Source organism: Lasioglossum baleicum, chromosome 1 (assembly GCF_051020765.1).
Source record: "Lasioglossum baleicum chromosome 1, iyLasBale1, whole genome shotgun sequence".
In the NCBI taxonomy this organism is placed as follows: Eukaryota; Metazoa; Arthropoda; class Insecta; order Hymenoptera; family Halictidae; genus Lasioglossum; species Lasioglossum baleicum.
Genome location: NC_134929.1, coordinates 16567712 through 16585377, shown reverse-complemented (window position 1 = coordinate 16585377; position 17666 = coordinate 16567712). Strand labels below are relative to the sequence as shown.

Genomic DNA, 17666 nt, shown 5'->3' with positions numbered 1-17666 from the left:
CAAGAAGCTTTCTGTGCAGGAAAATCGAATTTGAAAATTCGTCTATAAATCTTTATAACAATTCAGCCTCTTATGTCTATGTTAAGAGAAACAACCCTCAACCGAGACGTTGATCGAAGCTCGCGGGGGTGTTCGCAGAGCTAAAAAGAAAAGAGTGGTGTGTTGTTTGTCGAGAGATCGACCTGGCAGGTTGTATCCGCAGCCGTGAAACGCGTCTTCGGCAGCGGAACATGGAAAAAAGGCGGATGTTTTCCGCACAGCCGCGATTCGAATCCAAGGTCTAACCTCCTGCGGCCGCTTCGAGAATCGTGTAGAAGGTTTCCGAAGTGGGGATGTCGGTTTCAGAGTGCGAGAACGTTGCGCGGGGACGATAGACGACGGGAACGAGCGAGCGAGACAGGGAGGACTAGAAAGAACGGTGAAAGGGAGAGCAAGAGAGCGAGCGAGTGAGAGAGAGGGGAAGAGAGACCGTGAAAGGGAAGGAACGAGAGAAACGGAGATACAGAAAGAGAAAGAGGGGAAGAGAGGGTGGGAGAACACTGCAAAACGGGCAGCCGGTGAGCGAACCGAGGCGCTGTGACGACTGACCCAGTTACTCGATGGAGGTAATGACCGATACTACACCTAACCCTCCTCTCCTACTCCTCCTCCTCTTCCTCCTCTTCCCCCTCCTCCTCCTCTTTCTCCCCCCTTTCTCTCTGCCGTCGCTGCAACCCCTCCCCACTCGCATCGTGCAACTACAGGACACATACGTGGAACACGTATTTACTCGGTGCATCGAGCCGCCAGCCGCTCGTGTGTGCGTCGATGCCGTGTGCAACACGCTCGACGCGAGTAACGATAGGCTCAGGAATGGATTTGTTCGACTAGGCGCCCTTCTGGTTTATGGATTCGCACGGACAGAATCTTTCGGTTTGTGCTGCTGAGAGTTGTTTAGACCATGTTGCGGAGAGTTGATGGTCGAAGGGTTGGTTATGGGCAGAGTTGGGTAAAAATTTAATCAACGATTGACGATTAACTTCATCCATCGATTGATCCAATCGTCGATTTTTCGATGATTTCTTCTTTTAATCAACGATTGACGATTAACTTCATCCATCGATTGATCCAATCGTCGATTTTTCGATGATTTCTTCTTTTAATCAACGATTGACGATTAACTTCATCCATCGATTGATCCAATCGTCGATTTTTCGATGATTTCTTTGTTTAATCAACGATTGACGATTAACTTCATCAATCGATTGAATCAATCGTCGATTTTTCGGTGATTTCTTGTTTTAATCGTACATATTAATCAATTAATCATGATTAAAATTTTAATCGATTAATGCCCAAGTCTGGTTAAGGGGCTCGTTGAGGGATGCTTGAGAATTTTAGGTTTAACTATAGGGTTATCCAAAAGTATCTTTAGGATGTTGATTGAGAATATCTGTCAAACGCCATCCATGTTCGTTTCTTGTCATTTTCTTGTGTCTAACATACAATGATAGACAATTTTAACAATGGAGTTTACGATTGAAGAGCGTGTTAAAGTCATTAAAATTTATTTTGCACATCAGTGTTCAATAAAAAATACTCATCGTAAATTACGTGATCTTTTCAGCATACATAATCGTCCATCAGAGTAAACTTGCTTAAATTCGAAATTTGGTTAAAAAATTTGATGAAACTGGATCTGTTTATGATAAACCAAAGTCTGACCAGCAACAATTCATGACCTGAAAAACAACATTAGAAATGAATTGGTGAATTAAACGAGCAAATATGCCGAAGTGTCATCGAAAATTTGGATGTTCGAATTAATGTCTGTAAACGTCGTCGTGGTGGTCATTTGACAGATATCATCTTTCACACATAATTGTCATAGATGATACCTGATAATTAAATAGAAAAAACCAATAAAATTCAAAATAGTATGTTTTTCATTTTAAAAAAATTTCTACCGTCTATTTTGGATAACCCTTTAGCTTTGAAGTTCGTTGGAAGAAGTTCGCGAAGGTTTGTAGAGGTTAGGTTTGGAAAGATTGAGATATGAAAAGAACTGGCGTGGTTTTAACCTGAAGAAGTTCTCTAGGAATTAATACATACGGAGAGTAGGTCCCTAGAGAGACACTATTTCGGGCCAATAAGATAGTAGAGGGGCAGCCGTTTGGAAAGATCGAAAATTTTTTAATTTGACAAGAGCAGGTATGGGAAATTTGGAACCTTAGATCGAGTACAGTTTGTAAAAGTTGTTCGCGTTGGTCAAGATTTGAAATTAAGAGACGACCTTTTAATTATAAGTTGATCATAGTCGACTCAAATTGAGGAAATTATGTTTTGGATTATTTTAAGTTTGAATAAGAGGAAATGCTTTGTTGCAGCAAGTTTGAGAAGGTTTGGAAAGATTGAGCTCTGGAAATTCTGAAACCTTGGGACGAATGAAGTTTGTAAAAAATGTTCTGATTGATCGAGGTTTGGAGGGAAAAGACCTAACCCAGATCTTTTAATTATAAGTGATTTTGGAGGTGGTGGCAATTTGGTTAGTCGACTGAAATTGGTGCGATTTGATGAAACTGAGGAAAATGTTTTGGATGGTTTTAAATGTTAATAAGATGAATTGCTTTAGTGGAGGAAGTTTGAGAAGGTTTGTAGAGTAGATCTGGTCAATTTGAAATCGTGGGAAGAGGAAATAAACTTCTGTTACAAGAAATTTGAGAAAAATTCGGAGAGTTGAAAATTTTGTTCCTCACAGCGAGGGCAAATTAAATATTTCAGAAATTGTTCCGGCGCGTCTGGTCCGATTGTGAGATCGAAATTCGTTCGACGTGCGTTCTAACTCGCGATGGTTAGTTTCCGGGAGGTTGATGAGATTTTCGAATTGGGTCGCTCGATTGGGATGCACCGGGTAGGAAGCCTGAACTTGAACTGAACTTTAAAAATATTCAGTTTGGCCAGCGGGAAATAAAACATTCTCGCGGGAGAGAATAATTTAATGCTGGTGCTCGGCTCAACTGTTTTTCGATGAATAAACGTATAACAGGACGAATATAAGAGGAACAAGCCACGTACAGATTTTATGAAAATATAAATAAAATTTTTTAATTTTTCATTATTTTTGTGTGGTACTTTTGCCAACGTATTTGTGACATATTTTAGATTAAATTGTTAATAATCTATACATAATCAGAATAATGGAGAATTCAGATATCATCATCAGTTCGGATAATCGAGGCTTCACGATGTCGTGAATTATTCAGGTAAATATGATTCAAATTGCATCGTGTTTGGGCTCGTTTTAATCAGCAAAATGTTACAGATACGTCGCTGAAGTGTTCCATAGAAAAGTAAATACAAAAAAGTTTTGTCATTGTTTTTGCACAAACAACTACCGACTTCACTGTTCCAATGGGACAAAACGATGACTATTTGCAGGTGTTTAGTAAATTTTAGCGCAAGAGGGGCACACTTTCCACAATCCCCGATAACAAGAAACAAACGAAAAGAAAAACCGCGCAAAACACAGCTGTCTTTGCGTAAGACAGTACGCAACAAGGCGTTCCTCGTCGCGCGAGCGCTTGTTCGCAGATTTTTCAGAATATGTAACAGCGCCGGTATGAATTACCGACGGCGCGGCGCAGCGCGGCAAGAAGGTGTCGTGCATATTAGAGGAAGGCCAATTACTTTGGAATATGGGACGAAGTTATTGAAGTTTTTATTATGTTATGCAATGCACTTTCCTTCGCCTTCGCTCGCGTGCACGTTCATTCTCTATTCATACCGGTATCCATTTTTTAGCGGACGCGCACGATTTTCCCGTGCTTGTCTACCGATCGACCGGAGCCCCGCGTTAAACTTAATACATACGTCACACGTGAAAAGAGAAGAAGCCCGTGCATTATCTTGTTGACACGGCTCGTTCATTCGACGTTTGTAAACACGACCGTTGCATTAAAACTTCGCGATAACGAGCGGCAATGCCCCCGCACGCGTTTTCGCGTTGCACCTCCATGCTCCGCACACGGGCGTTGACTGCTTGGGATCGCTTTATTAAAGAGATTTTAACCGCAATATCTGAACGCTTCATTTTTGTTAGAATTTTTTGTTGCACCGTCCACGAAACGAGCAATGAATGAATTTATTGTGATAGGTGAACTGCACATGCGAAATTCATTATCTAAATTGCAGTTGGATTCAATCACCATAGCCATAGTACCTGCCAAAGGAACGTGCTCAATCCTTGCACACCAATTTTCATGGTGTGTCATATATTTCTCGTCGGTGAACATTAGAAATGTCAAAAACTAAGAGAATGAGAACCACGTGATAGAAAAAATGAAGAAAGAAACTGCATTGTACCCGATCAAGATAAGGTACAGTTTTGGTCGCAAGGAGTCAGCTCAGCTAGCACGAAAGTCGCAGTTGCATCTATCAAAACTTCGGTTCTGTTTGCGGCTGCCTCCGTCTAACTAAATCAAAAAGCTCGAAACCGATCTTGCCGGAGAAAATTCTTGCATGACTCGGACGGGAGAGAGCGAGGAGCGTCGACACAGTAGCCGTCATCCGCATCATCGCGTTCCTCCGTCGAGCAACGACCAGGAGGAAAGCCCTCCGTCAATCGGATCGCAAGTAGAGCGTGCACATCGTGTGTACGAGAGTGGACCCTTTTTGCAGCGGACTCTCCTGGTCCGGAGAACCAGAGAGAGGGTTCTCGGCGGCATGAACTCTACGCTGTGAAGCCGAGAGTTTCGCACTCGTTACACGCTCGCGACCAAGAAAAACACGTAACCGACCACTTCTCCACGTTTCTTGTCAGCTTTTTCCTCATCCTCTTTCCATTCTCTTTTTTGTTTTTGGTAACTTTATGTGGTCTTTTACGGTATTCGTCGTCTGCCCTAGTGTACTATTCAGGAAGTTGCTTGCGCTCTAAATTGAAAGAGACATCATTTTATACAGGGCGGCAAGCTCGTAAAAAATATTTCAAATAAAACTCACTCTGTTAAGGGGGAGACATCTTATGGTGGTCATAAATCTTCTCTAGGTGGACGAGCTTCCGAGATTTCAAGGTGATCACCATTTTATCACGCTTATATTAGCTTGCCGAGTTGTCGTTGAATGCGTCAAATCTTGTAATCGAATTTGAAACCACTTCCCGATGAGCTGGAGACTTGAAACTTTAAACATACCTCAGAACTGGATGACAATGCAATATTAAGGAATAAATTTTTAAAAAAACTGTGCTTTCAGGAGAAAAAAAAATTTGATAATAACTATCACACCTCGTCGCGCGACGCTCGGTAGTACGTCATCGCGTTCAGCGATCCCCACTCCGCGCACCAGCGCTCCCTACTCCACTACGTGTTCCCACTCCACTGACCCATTTAGCACCGAAGGAGCTCAGTCAGTGTGGTGTTCCGTTAATTCAGTTCCATTTCGGACAATTTCAGACTCCATCAAGAGACGTCGTCTCTCGTAGTCATCCCCTCATTCTATCTCGCGTATTTCCATATCTTGTGTTTCTATATCTTACTATTTCATACCAGTATTACTATATCTTGAGTTCCATTTAAAAAAGACTAAAAAGTAGAAAATAAAAAAAATATATAAAAAATCTTTTTAAAAACCACGCTTATATTAAAATGCACTAAAAAGGAGAAAATAATCTTTTTAGACATTAGTGACTATAAATAAAAGCGCGAAGCGCTATCTAAAAAGATTATTTTCTCCTTTTTAGTGCATTTTAATGTAAGCGTGGGTTTTAAAAATATTTTTTGTATATTTTTTTCTATACGGAACTATATGTTTTTATTTAGGTCAGCGTGTAGCTTAGCCGGAGACGGATTCACTGACCTGTAACACTTTCGTCGTTCAAGGTCATTAGAGGTCATTTAGTGCTGTTCAAAATTTAGCTAAAATTGACTGGCGATTTTTTAATGAATTACTTTATTAGTTTCCTGTATTTTATTTTTTCCCCACAATTTTGTGTTTTTTTAGGTAAAGTATAGAAAATTAAGTCGACTTAATTGGATAATTAATTAATTGATTATGTAGCATGTATAGAAAATTCTAGAAGAAATTCAGATCGACAAGCTTCTAAATATCTTCTAGAAGCATAGTTTGTAGACAGCCGACGTGAGGTAGCGACGTAAGGGGAGCGCGCGAAAAGACGAATCGCGCTTAACGACCGTTGTTGATTTCACGTTCGCGGGTAGTAACGAATTTATATAAATAGAGGGTTCACGGATGGACTCGGCCTATTTGCTATTCCGAGAGAGAGGACGAGGTAAGGACCACGGCCGCTCTTGGTTAGCACTAGCACCCCGGCAGGACAGTACGGCGATAATACCTGGACGCCTGTCGAACGATAGGGAGAGGACGGGAGTCTGTTCCTGGTCGCTCGTTCGGCATTGAGAGCACGGCGATAATACCTGGACGCCTGTCGAACGATAGGGAACGGGTCAACTCCTGGCCGCCCATGCCTCGGCAGGAGAGTACGCCGACAATACCTGGACGCCTGCCGAGAGGGAACGGGAGAGTGTTCCTGGCCGCTCGTCTCAACAAGGAGAGTTCTGGTCGTTTGCGTAAAATACCGCGGAACCTAGCTAGAGTATACGTGTGATGAGAGAGAGTTTACATGATTGTATTCTATAATTCGAGCAATTGAATAATTTTATATACCTCACCTTCCTGTACCCATGTTCCTAACCACAATAAATTTGTTTGTCCAGCATATCCTGTTTATTCCCTAACGTTATGGCTACAATTAGAAAAATTGAAGAAGATAGGTTTATAGAGCAAGAAAAAGACTTGCGAATGCATATATATATAGATACTTTACCTAACAAAACACAAAATCGCGAGAAAAAATAAAATACAAAAAACGCGCGAGAATTTATTACACAACCCAACACCATGAAAAATGTTTCCCGTTACAATGTAAAAAGCTGTGTAACTTCCTGAGAGAATTCGCCGTAATTAACAGCTGAGTACACAAATTTCAATGGTCGATTCCCCTTTTTAAACTGAGTTTCTATGAAATAAATTGTGCTGTGTACCAACATCCAACGAGAAGAATGTTTTTCGAAATGTCAAGTGTAAGAACGGTGGCTCCGCAGCTGAAAGAATAAATAAATAAGCGACACAGTAGAATTAAATAGTCATAGTACGCTCGGCCTTTCGTTTTCCTTCTGCCGGTTAAGGCCGTCGAGAGGATATTATGCAGTGATTCATAATCGCATGCAAGGAAAAAAGTCATTGCTCGTTGCAAGGTAGAGTCGACTTCGACACACGGCTCGTTCAGCCGTGAAAATGGCGCCAGCCTAGACCAGAGAATAATATGAAAAGTTTAATTCACTTTGCCAAGTCATTTTTTACCGGAGCGCAGCGACCGCAAGATTTTTCTAAACTTCAGGATTCAATTCGTTTCTTCGCGGACAGAAATTAATCGCGTCATTAAGAAAAACCTAATGTTTCCCTTAACAATTCGTTCGGCTTAACTGGCTTCTACTTTTTATACGTTACATTAGAACAACTATATCGTAATGAGTAAACATATTGTTTAGTTAATTTATTCTGTATTTCAATGAATTTTTAATTCATGTTTTAAATCATTGGTGAAATAAAAATTGTATAAAAAATATTCGTAAAATATTATATACTTATTTATGACAAACTTGTTCAAATTTAATAACGAAAGATACATTTTTTCAATTCGTATGTTGATATTAGACTATCCGACCTGTGTATTAGAATAAAAACGTTCCAGAGGTTTTCGTTAATAATTTTCTAGATTGATAATAACAAAATGGCAGTGCTATAGCAGAGCTGGGGACAATAGTATTTTAAATAGTAAATAGTAAATAAGCCTATTTATTTTAAAGTATTTGTACAACTTTAAAAATAAAATATTTTATTTGATGCAGTAATTTTTGAAAATAAAATATTTTATTCGATGCAATAATTTTTAAAAATAAAATATTTCATTTGATGCAGTAATTTTTGAAAATAAAATAATTTAGTTGAGGCAGTAATTTTTTTGAAAATAGTATTTTATTTAAAGATTATTGAAAATATTTATATTTTGCTTTATTTTCAATTTTAATTCCAAACATTATTGCTGAAAATCATGGTTCGAATTCAGTACATTTATGAGTGTAAATTGTTTTTTAACGATAAGATTGACTGTACGTTTATGCGGTTTCTCAGAGAATTATAACAATGCAAAAAGTAAAATATTTTATTTCGTGTTTCAGATTGTTAAAATAGAAATACATATTTTATTTTGAGGTACAGATTCTTAAAATAGAATACTTCATTGTCGAAATTAGTATCTTATTTAAAATACTATTTTCTTTCAGCAAAATGAAATCTAAAATATTAAATAGTATTTGAAATATTTGTTTCGCCAAATAATGCCCACCTCTGTGCTATAGTCTGTCTGTTTGAACGAAATGTCAGTAGCCCTTTAACGTCGTTCCTACGCTTGTCAGCGGGCGCCAATAAGCCGTTCATTAACTGTTTGCTCGGTGCGTTCGTCGAACAATCACTCTAACGCGTTCTCGTCGAAGTAAACTACAAGATTTTACCCATCCTCCACTGAGATGATGGCATTCTCCTTATTTGACGTAGAGTTACGGTGGAGCCGAGAGCTACCGGTCTGTTTACGTCGCGCGCGGTCGAAGTTTAACGAAGATCTGGGTCAAGTAGCGTTTGGAATCCTTGAATCTCGAGGAACGGGAGGGAAAAAACGTTCACCTAGCAAATAGAAGTCTCCCGTTCTAGCCGCGATGGCCTCGCTGTTAGGTGCACGTTGACCGAGGTCGGTTACGGACGCTTCTCCTCCTTCTCCTTCTTCTCCTCGTCCTTCTCTCTCTGTCTCTCTTTTTCTCCCTCCGCCTCTTTGATTTCGTTTAGGAATGCAGGGAATAAGAATTCCTCGCGTTCTTGCTACTTGTTGACTCTGTAGGTCAGAGTCAAGATGCACTTTACTCTTTCCTATCATGGCCTCCAGTCGTCGGTGAAAAAGCGCCGCGTATCAGCGGGACGCTGATTGATACGGAAACGTTCGGGCGCCCGTGTTTGTTCGATACGAGGTCCGCTTTCTTCTGCATCCTTCCCTCGGAATTCCTCTGTTTGTCTATTCGATGCACGTTTGCTCTGCGGCGATTTGTTTGCTGACCTGCGGATTTCGGTGAACGATTCATTGTAATAATTATCACGCTGTTGTTTCCGTGCCTGATTTTTCCAGACTTTCATAGAATAAATCAAATTTTTATGTGACAATTAGACAGCGGATTTCATGCGTTTATGACAAAGCTGAGTAGGTGTAATTTAAAACAGTAAACACATTGGAAGAATTTCCAAAATACTGTTACATTATTTTCAACCTGTTAAACATATTAATTAAGAAGACGAAGTTTTATTTTAATCCAGTTTATGTGTGTGCCGCAATTTAGAAAATATTTATTGTGCATAGAGATTTTATTTCATCTGTACCAAGAAGATCCCTCAAAAGGTGAAAGAAATTTTCGCATTATTCTAATTTTTCGAAGGCCATCTTCGAACACATGAATAATTTTTATCCATTTATAATTATTTCTGGCTCATAAGAAGCTTGATCAATTTTAATGAAACTTTGCGCGTGTATACAACTTGCTTGGATCTAGAGAAGGTATATTTTAAATTTTTATTATAAGACTCAATAAGAAAGGTATAACTAGTAAACTAATCCTTCCAACATCTCAAAAGGGATAGTTCGGTCCAGTTTGAAAAAATATTGAACAATATCCACTTAAGGTCACCCTATATAATAGATTCGGTGTCGACGCAGAAGCGAAAGAAATCGCTGGGTGCAGAGCCGGCAATTAGCACACCGGTGTGCGCGTTCCCATTACATAACAGACCTTTGAGTCAGCCTGTACACGCATTGACCGTTGCGAAAGACCGCGGCGCGGCGGTGTGTATCAGGCTTTAGGTTATTCAACGATAAAACGTGGTCTCGGGCCGTCGTTCTGCACTAGATCTTGAACACTTTCAATGACAAGGCGCGAAGACGCGTCGAGAGGGAAACGGGGGAACACGATTCGCAGGACGCCAAGTTACCAGGCCGTCGTCTACGCAGCCTGTTAAGACTTTAAGACGATAACGAAGAAGTAGGTCGCTGAAAAATTCGCCGATACTTCGAGAACTAGGTGGAAAAATGGCCGTTGCGATAGCGTCGTGGCGGACACGCTTCCCTGCCGAGAGGGAGAGAGTGAAAGAGAGAGAGAGAGAGAGAGAGAGAGAGAGAGAGAGAACCAGTTAGTCGCAAGCCTAGGCCTACCTTATGTAACGAGAGTGCCTAGAGCCCGACGATTACTGCGAACGATCCCTGTCATTTTTTCGGCTTAATTGCCCCCGGAATATTTCCATTGTGCTACTGAGGACAACCTTCTGCCGTCGCCATGCCAACGCTCGGCTTCTCAGGGACGCGGAGCTCGAGCTCTCTGTCATTGTTGCGGCGACAATTGAACGAAAACCGTTTCCTACGTCACCGTGACGTAAACACGAAAATATGTGTGCGTGTTTGTGTGGCGACAGGACCAAATGTAACACACAGAAATTAGGAAAAGCTGCTAGACGGCTAGGAGGTGGACAGATCACCTGCGAACTTCGGGAACGTGGGTTTCAGTTCTATTGTGCATCTGCTACTCCCTTTTAGTCTCACTGGAACTATTGTAAAAGTCAGTAATATTAGTACAGTGTTCCCGCGATTGATGTGACTTTCGGGTATGCGGATGATGTGACTTTTTTATCCCCACTACTAGGGGGTTCCCCTTGGGCGGTCGATCGCGCTACAAAGAAATGAAGGTATTAGGGTGTTTAAATTGGGGTTTTACGATACTCGATGTATCATTCTCAGGTATGGAATAGCATTAGTACAATACAACAATTTCCCGCTTACCACCAAGAAATCTATGTTCGGCACACGTAAAAAAACGTAGTACCATTTCGTTTTCCGAGACTCGATACCCCCGTTTTTCTCACAACAATCGCGGGAACACTGTATTCGCGAAATTTTTAATTTTCTAAAAAAAATTGGTCCTCAAAAAAAGACCAATACCTCCGCCATTTTTTAATCATTTGTTTGAGAAGGAAATGGGAAATAAAGATAAGAGTTATGCGAACATCACTGTGAAAAACCGGGATTTTCCACTTGTTAATTATCCGTAATAAAATTCCCGAAGTATCGAAGTGATCTACCCGCTTAAAAACAAATATAACTTACAAAAAATTTTGAGCGCTATATTTAATATAATTAGTAGACTGCGGATCTTTATGTAATTATGGCTTTCGAAAATTTAAAAAAAATGCTACGATATGAAATATGACAGAAAATTTAGTACGATTTTAATTTATTTCAGATCTGCAAAGGCTACTATCACGGAAAACGAGATTCTATTTTATTCAACTTTCTTAAAATTCATCTACAACAATTGAAAATTGCATGAACATCCGCAGTCTAATAATTAGTAAACAAAATTGTTCGAAGTAGGTAGCAGTCAAGGAACTGACCTTCGAAGTAAATTTCAAATGAAATATTTGAGGGAGTAGTCTCGTTTACAGGATTGCAAAGGTGCGGGATTCGCCTTCTCATTTCTCGTTAATACAAACACGGGGTTTTTCACTAGTCAAAATCGCTAGATAAAAGATCGATCTAGTGCGCTATCTGCCTCAAAAGTCCTACTTTTTCGTTTGCGAGGCGTGATTTGCATTATTCGGCTATTTTCATAGCTACATGCGCAGTTGTATGCTTCCTAATAGTGCAAATTACGCTGCCGAATAATGCAAATAATGCAAAAAAAACGTCTTGTAAACGGGAAAATTGGACTTTCAAGGGAGTTAACGCCTCAGATCGATCTTTTATCTAGCGTTTTTGACTATTGAAAAACCCCGTGTTTGTATTATCGAGAAATGAGAAGGCGAATCCCGCACCCTTGCAATCCTGGAAAAAGGAGTCTATCCCCTTAAAATAGTAGTGAGATGTTGATAACAAAATTGGAAAATAATTCGGAGTGCAGAGGGTCCAGTTTAGATACAAATGTGTCCAAACGCTAAAGTGTGTCCACCGATATAGTGTGTCCTAGAACTCCTAGAGAATTTATAGGGGTTTGGTGCAGATCGAGGGACGGTAGTTGGAAAAAAAGCATATCGTGCGGCATGGGGTTAGGCAGCGGGTCGACGACGTTGTCGTTTCCGGTCTCGGTGACGGGGCCGATCCAACCGCGTCGGGCATCTAGCCGTCGTATAAACAGTGCAAAGTCGACGTCGAGTTCCTCGAGTGCTCGGCTAGCTCGTGGGTCGATGTATTCTCGGTTGTTTATTTAGGCCACGCGAGGTGAATCGCTTGCCGCTGCTTAGAACCAGCGAGCGGCCCGATGCTGCCTGGCAGAAAGCGTCGCGTTCAGTCAAGTCGGGTTGAGTCGGGCCGGGCCACGAAAAACGCAGTCCCTCGGAAACGATAATGGATCCTGCCCGATGCATTATCATCATTTAGGCACACCGTCCGAGATCAAAGGAAACGCCGCGGTTTTTCTTTCCGCCCATCCAACAAAAACGAGAAACTTTTGAGCCCCTGTACCCCCCTCCCCATCACTCCACCTGTCCCTTCTCCGTGCTCATCGCTTCCGTCTCTCTATTCTTTGGTTCCTACTACTGCTTTCGCCGGCGCGTTTTACATTCTGACCCACAATACGAATTTTCTGGAACTTTCTCTTGCCCGGGCACAAAAGAACACTTTCAGTAGAAGTTTGTTCTCTTGATGGACACTTAAACGTTGCTCTGTAATAAACAATATATTTTATTCATTCTTGTTTTAGAATTTAAATCAGGACGTTATGCTGCATTTTTAATGTTACATACTGCAGAAACACTTTTTGCAACAGAATGAAATTAAATATGCAATGAGATTCGATTGAATCATATTTAATATTTATTATATTTATATTTAATGGAAATGAGACACAATACAAATTTTCTGGAACTTTCTCTTGCCCGGGCACAAAAGAACACTTTCAGTAGAAGTTTGTTCTCTTTATGGACACGTAAACACGTTGCTCTATAATAAACAATATATTTCACTCGTTCTTGCTTTAGAATTTAAATCGGGATGTTATGCTTCATTTTTAATGACACATGCCAAAGAAATACCTTTTGCAATAGAATGAAATTAAAAATGCAATGAGATTCGAGATTGAATCATATTTAATATATTTATATTTAATTGAAATGGTAAATAGGAAAGTAGTGAGATAGTCATGTAGTGTTCTGCAAATGTGAGAAATACTAAAAAAAAATTTGTTTAATGTATCCCCACCACCTACGATGTTTCGAAGTCTTGTTTTGTATATTAAATCTCATTTATGCTGTTTTAAATTACAAAGAATGTACAACTAATGCGAAGTTGTATAAGGAATGTACGTTACATAATTTATAGAGATTTTCTGCGTGCTGTTAATGCACGAAGTTTCTAATTAAAGCTTGATTCGCGAATTTATGGACGTTTTCATGGATATTACAAATATTACGATTTCGCCGGAAGCAATTCAGACACGATATTAAATTATATATAGCTGAGCGGATCAATGATTTTCCTTACTCCCGGTTCTATTAAAATAAAACGAAACGCGCTGCGAGCGGGCTTTTATTAAAAATGTCGGAGCAACTGTTGTTCAATGGAAACGTTGACTCGCTTTTCATGAAAATGGAAAGTGCCGATCGTGTACTGGAATTTTCAATTTTACTCGCCTCAACATGTTCGTCGAATTGTTACTTCGACATAGTGCGAGCGCTTCGCGTTCGTTCGACGTGTAAGAACGTTGTAAATTAACAGAAATTTACGAGAGAACCTGTTAACACATGTACGGATAGGTAACCGTGAAGTTTTTTTCGTTTCCAAAGGAAATATAAATAAAATCGATAAAACGCAAGGAGAGTTTACATTTGAATTTCAAGTTCTGCTCCACTTCGGACATCATTATTTTATTATCGTCGTTATTCATACACGTTGCATGTAAAATATCGCCGCACCAGATAACAAGCAGAAATACATGCTGCACTTGATAATGCGGTTACACCGACCCGACACCGTTGCGTTTCGGTAATCACGTCTGAACTTTACGCGAAATTTTAGTTGGCAACTAACAGCCGGACGGATTTCTTATCGGCGTAGAATATTATTTTCTTTAATCCTCTCTTTCTGTTTCTACTTTTCGCCTCGGCACGCCACTTTCGCGAAAACCGAGAAATAAAACCGTATGTAGGTTAGAGGTTGCATGTAAAAAGTTTTCTTCGCATTTTCTCGAATTTCGAGAAATTCCATGTAGGATTCAAGTGACCCATAAACGGAACACGCTCGTGTACACCTTTTACTTTCGTTACGTGTACTTATGCTTCTAATCCACTGTAATGAATGAATTAGTAAATGTGAAACTATTACTAGGTAGTTTATGGTTTATGATTTTTAAGAATATTTCGTGAATTTTTTATGATGGCTTGCTGTTGCTCACCGTGTAATTACGTCACGCCTAACCATGACCTATTAATCTCACAATTAACAAGGAATAATCCTAGAATACTTTACAATTTTACCATCTTTTCTATATATAAAATTTCTAAAACTCTCGGAGAGAAAGTAAAATACTATCTTGGGGATATGATTTTAATTATAGAGGATAGGTTATTTTCAAAAATGCTCCTTTTGGTACATTTTCAATAGTACATGACTGAGTCCCAGTCCCAGCTGAACGCAAGTCGGTGCTCACTATCAGAAGTAGCGGGCCAATTCGATTTGACGTAGAATTTTGAGTTCTCCGACAGATTGAATTACACATTTTAATTTGATTAAATCCGGTCTGAACTCGGAATTACTTCCAGCCATAATATCGTTTCTCCGAGTGTGTTCTATACTTTATAGTGAAATGTTAAATTTTAGGATAGTTGAAAATGTAGCTTTTCACGTAACGGATTTCACTGATGGCTATTTATTTAATCACGAACTATTTCTTTGGTGATATTAATGTGCTATATGTATGTACTTTATTATGACTGTTTTATACTTTTAAATGAAAATATTAATTGCGTAGATTTAATTGAAAAGGTTAGGTACTGAGAGGAAAAGTATATAACAATATTTTAATGTTTCGTTTCGTTGGCTCTAACAATTTACTGCTTGAACTCCATTCGGGTCATATTTTCCATTAGGTCTGCTCTATTAGTCACACTTCCTCTGTCCATTGTGTACTTCAGCATCACTTCAACTGTTTCTTGTACTTACAAAATAAATATATTTAGAATTGATAGAGGTGTCCAAGCATATTAATAAGAAACACTAATTACTTTCTAAGGAAATTTAGAGTGGGAGGTAAGGTATTACGGTACTAATTGTTCTAAAACAAGTTCATATATATGCATGGAAAATATTTTACTCTATTGAAACAGATAAGGCTAGTAATTATTAAACAAAATAGAAATGGTCCCCTGTGACTATCCATGACTTGCACAGGACTGACGATACTCGTCCTAGTTCTCTAATTTATGTAACTTGGCTAAAAGAAAAAATTTAAAAACACATTTTACCGAATAATAAATGTAAAATTTTTACTGCACCCCCCAGAATAAAATTAGTCCTCAAGGAAAATGTAATATACAGGGTAGCTTAAAAACTACCCCTTTATTTTTTAAATTAATTTAAAAATAGCTGTTATGAGCGATCGAAATAAATTTCTCTTATCGATAACTGTTATGAACGATCGAAATTAATTTCTCTCATGGACTACTGTTATGAGCGACCGAAATAAACTTCTCCCATCGATAACTGTCATGATCGAAATAAATTTATCTCATCGAATAACTGTTATGAGCGATCGACATTAATTTCTCTTAACGATAACATGTACCAACAAGAGAAAAAATTTTCGGTTACTTGTAATCCTTATCTTTAACCAATACGATTTTAGTCGATGAAATACTTGTTATTCCTTGACTATTTTTTTGGTTATAACAGTTATGGTCCCTGGAAAAAAGTGATGTTTCAGGAACGATCCTAATCCTGGAAGTATCTGTTCTACGAAGAAACGTCGCATTACGCGAGTGCTCGCGAGCGCAGACACTATGACGGTGATATTATTATTACAGTGGTGTTCGAATTGGCATTAACATTCACCGATGCACTCCCTCGGCGTTCTTCTCGCACCCGGTGTCGATGTATAACGAGGCACTCGCGTCATTCGCCGTTTTCGTAACGTGACTTTGTATCATGAACTTTTCGATGACGTTTGCGCAACCCTATCAGCCGGCGAGTACGAGCCTAGAAGCCTGCAGCCGCGCCGCGCCGCCGCCGCTTGCAATGCACTTCTGCATTCGTTAACCAAGCGCACACGCATCTCTCTAAGCCAGATATAACATTCATTGCTGTCCTCGTTATCGCGGTTCTGAACTTTGTGCCTGTTTAACCCTCGAACGTCAGGCACCTTGCTCACCGATCTGTCGACGTACAGTCAGGAAAATGGCAGATTTAAAAGTGCAAAATTTTAAAAAAATCAAACATGGAGTAGTTACAAAATGAATTTAAAAAAAATATCCTTATAGTAGGTTAGTATTCTAGGTTTTATTCTGAACACAATTCCTGGTACGTTCGAACATTACCCAGAAGAATGAAGAAAGTGAAAATAAGTAGATTCTCGGAAAAATCAAACGATCGACTCGTTTAGAGGCTTCGGTTACGATGGCATAGGAAGTTCTTGTGCTGTTACAACATAGCTTGGTCCATTTGACAACGAGTATCGCGGCTGTCTGTTATGTAAGCAGTGAAACTATCGGTCACTTGTGGATGCACGGGAAACGTTCGAAGAAATCTGTCAATGCATACTTACCATCCACTGTTTTCTATTTTATAGACAATTTTACAATACGCTCTCCGTTGTAGCAGTAATATTTTGTTAACCATGTTCCAAACAACGTTCCAAATTTTATTTAATTTTCCAGTTAAACTTGGTAAGTTTAAATAAAGTTCTACAATCTTGTAGATTTTGGCGAGAAAATTTACAAAATGCCGAAAATCCAAGCTTTAATGATCCACTGGTTCAAAAGTGATGCGTGTTTAAAGTTGAGCAATTTTAAGCGTTTTGGACAGGTAAGGGCGCCGCCATGTTAGCGAACCGCTAGATAGCAGCACAAGCACGCGGTGATGTCGATAACGTAGATTTCATTCGCCGGGTACGAATCGATCAACTTCAAACACACATAACTTTTGAACCAGTGAATCCCTAACATTAAAACTTGGATTTTCGGCATCTTCTCGCCAAATTCTACAGGATTACACCAAAAAAGTTAAAAACTTCTGGTTTTCTGAGGTGAAGTTCAGCCATGTTTCTATCTATGGCTGCTATGAAAGTGTACGTTTGCTTATGCGTAATAATTCATTTACTCTTTCAAAAATTTCATTAAACTATTTTCTTCAAATCTTTGAGCGCAATCATACCATCTCTTAAATTCGTAAAATGAAGATTGATTATGCAGCAGGTTTCTAAGTTTATGTAATAAATCTCTAGGATTTCCGCGAATCTGCAGAGGTTCGAAACGTCATCGTATCGACAACCAGCAACTAGTTCCACAAAGAAAAGTGCCCCGCGCAAGTTTACTTTTCT

At 39.4% G+C, this 17666-nt stretch overlaps 1 protein-coding gene and 1 long non-coding RNA gene across 13 annotated transcripts in view; one reads left to right on the top strand and one right to left on the bottom strand.

The window, feature by feature from the left end:
- Hr4 (nuclear hormone receptor 4) overlaps positions 1-17666 on the top strand; it is a 266613-nt gene that overhangs the window by 101051 nt on the left and 147896 nt on the right. The gene's annotated exons all lie outside the window — the stretch shown is intronic.
- Positions 5740-17666, bottom strand: part of LOC143210059 (uncharacterized) — a 48709-nt gene continuing 36782 nt past the window's right edge. Inside the window, exon 2 of the long non-coding RNA XR_013009181.1 lies at positions 5740-9160. This is a non-coding gene — a long non-coding RNA (uncharacterized LOC143210059). The remainder of the gene's footprint in view (positions 9161-17666) is intronic.